Consider the following 3103-nt stretch of genomic DNA (forward strand, 5'->3'; position numbering starts at 1 on the left):
TTCTTGAACTATAACTACAACTTGATTGTCTATTTAAGGTACCACAGTTGACAGTGTATGTCAGAGCAGAAACTACCATGAAGTCCAAGGATCTGTATGAAGAACTCTGAGATAGGATTGTAATGAGGCATATAGCTGGGGAAGGGTATAAAACAATTTCTAGGATGTTGAATGCTACCAAGAGCATAGTGGTCTCCATCATTGGGAAATTGAAAAAATATGGAACTAACCAGACTCTGCCTAGAGCTGGCAGTCCGACCGAACTGAACAACTGGGCAAGAAGGACCTTGGTCAGAGAGGTGACCAAGAACCCAGTGACCACCCTGACAGAACTACAGAGTTCCTTGGCAGAGATGGGAGAACCTGCCAGAAGGACAACAGTCTCTATTGCACTTCACAAATCTGGGATTTGTGGGAGGGTGGCCAGAAGGAAGCCACTCCTGAGAGCATAAGGCAAAATATTATGTGGTCTGATCAGACAAAATTGTTACTCTTTGGCCTGAATGCACTATGTCTGGAGGAAACCAGGCACAGCTCATCACCTGTCTAACACCAATCCTACCATGATGCATGGTGACGTCAGCATCATGGCAGTGCGCACTAACCAAGGTTGCCAGGTGCGCGGTGTTTCCTCTGACACATTGGTGCGGCTGGCTTCCGGGTTGGATGCGCGCTGTGTTAAAAAGCAGTGCGGCTTGGTTGGGTTGTGTATCGGAGGACGAATGACTTTCAACCTTCGTCTCTCCCGAGCCCGTACGGGAGTTGTAGCGATGAGACAAGATAGTAGCTACTAAAACAATTGGATACCACGAAATTGGGGAGAAAAAGGGGTAAAAAAATAAAAGATAGAACTGCCAAAGGGGGTGGAGTTGCAATCTACTTCTATGGCCCAAGCAAGTCTCTTCTTATTATTGTGGTGTCCTTTAGTAGTGGTTTCTTTGTAGCAATTTGACCACGAAGGCCTGATTCACGCAGTCTCCTCTAAACAGTTGATTTTGGGATGTGTCTGTTACTTGAACTCTGAAGCATTTGGGCTGAAATCTGAGGTTCAATTAACTCGAATGAACTTATCCTCAGCAGCAGAGGTAACTCTGGGTCTTCCTTTCCAGTGGGGGTCCTCATGAGAGCCAGTATCATCATAGCGTTTGAGTGTTTTTGCAACTGCATTTGAAGAAACTTTAAAAGTTCTTGACATTTTCTGGATTGACTGACTTTCATGTCTTTAAGTAATGATGGACTGTCGTTTCTCTTTGCTTATTTGGCCTGTTCTTGCCATAATTTGGACTTGGTCTTTTACCAAATAGGGCTATCTTCTGTATACCACCCTTACCATGTCTCAACACAACTGATTGGCTCAAACGCATTAAGAAGGAAAGAAATTCCACAAATTTAAAAGGCACACCTGTTAACCTGTTAATTGAAATGCATTCAAGGTGACTACCTCATGAAGCTGGTTGAGAGAATGCTAAGAGTGTGCAAAGCTGTCAAGGCAAAGGGTGGCTATTTGAAGAATCTCAAATCTCAAATATATTTTGATTTGTTAACACTTTTTTTTTGGTTACTACATGATTCCATATGTGTTATTTCATAGTTTGATGTCTTCACTATTATTCTACAATGTAGAAAATTGTCAAAATAAAGAAAAACCCTTGATTGACTGTGTCCAAACGTTTGACTGGTACTGTATATATTTTATAGAGATGAAGAGTTTTTATTTATATGGTAAATATATATATATATTTATATGCTCCTCCTCGCCTTCCCTCCAGAGTCCCTTCGGTTATCTGTTGCTGTCACTGAAGACGAGGTTCCCCCTAAGCAGCAGCACTCTGAGCAGGAGTGGAGAACCAGTCTGCAGCAGGAGGACCTAGAACCCACACAGATTAAAGAGGAACAGGAGGAACTCTGGACCTGTCAAGAGGAAGAGCAGCTTCAAGAGCAGGAGGATGATATCATAGTTTTCAAATTCCCTCCAATTTGTGTGAAAAGTAAATGTGATCAGGAGAACACAATTCAGTCCTTTTCTCTTCCCCAACCCCAGACAGTGGAGAACAGAGACATTAACTCTAAACCAGTTGAACTTCCACATTTTGTCACTGTTACACATCTAGAGGGTCTCGACATTCCCTGTGACCCTCCAGATAAACAAAACAATGCCTAGCTACAGCTCAACTGTAAGCAGCGACCCAGTAAGACTTGACAGCAGCCCACCATTGAATTCCAACCCATCAATGGGGGAACACTGTTGGAAACCCAGCACCACGTCTAGAAAAACTCACCGCTGCTGTGACTGTGGTGAAACGTTTGCTCTGACAGTGGATCTACAGGGGCATGTGACTCTCGCCAAGAAGAGACCCAGCGAATGCCGCCTCTGCAAAATACACTACAACTCCACCTGTAAATTGAAGGCCCATGTCAGACTCTGTCACATGGAGAAACCCTGCACCTGCCCCTTTTGTGGAAAGACCTTCAAACTCAAAGGACATCTGTCCAGACATATGAGGATTCACACAGGAGAGAAACCATTTGGCTGTGGTGACTGTGGGAAGAGCTTCATTCAGAAGGGGGACCTAAGGAGGCATGCACTGACTCACACTGGAGAGAAACCATTTAGCTGTGGTGAATGTGGGAAAAGCTTCAATCGGAAAGGGAACTTGAACTTGCACATACTGACTCACACAGGAGCGAACATCCACAAAGAAAGAAAACAGAATGAAAACACAGAGGAAGCGAATTAGGACAAAGACATCTTGTTAGGAGATGGACAACTCTTTGGAAAAGCAAAGCAACTCTGGATCATTCATTCTCTGGGTTTTAGATAAATAGATGTCATGAATTTACTTTTGTAAAACATTCTATGAACAATAAAGTTCAATTTTATATAACAGTACAGAGTACAGTAGTTAAACATACAGGTCTTCTGTTCAGTCTCTTGATGTTTTCATGTCATTATAAACCGGAATTCCTGGTAGTTTGTTTTGGAATGTCTCCAGAATAGTCTGACGGATGTTATTGATACATACATTTTTTTTAAATGAATACTTCCAGAAAATATGTCCTTGCACATGTCCAATATAATTTTTTTAATACATTTTGTATATAT

General features: G+C 42.3%; 1 pseudogene; it reads left to right on the forward strand.

Annotated features, from left to right (window-relative positions):
- The first annotated feature begins 1744 nt into the window (after positions 1-1744).
- LOC139369363 (chorion transcription factor Cf2-like) lies at positions 1745-2738 on the forward strand (annotated as a pseudogene).
- The last annotated feature ends 365 nt before the right edge of the window (positions 2739-3103 follow it).

This window comes from Oncorhynchus clarkii, chromosome 17, assembly GCF_045791955.1.
Source record: "Oncorhynchus clarkii lewisi isolate Uvic-CL-2024 chromosome 17, UVic_Ocla_1.0, whole genome shotgun sequence".
NCBI classification, from domain to species: Eukaryota; Metazoa; Chordata; class Actinopteri; order Salmoniformes; family Salmonidae; genus Oncorhynchus; species Oncorhynchus clarkii.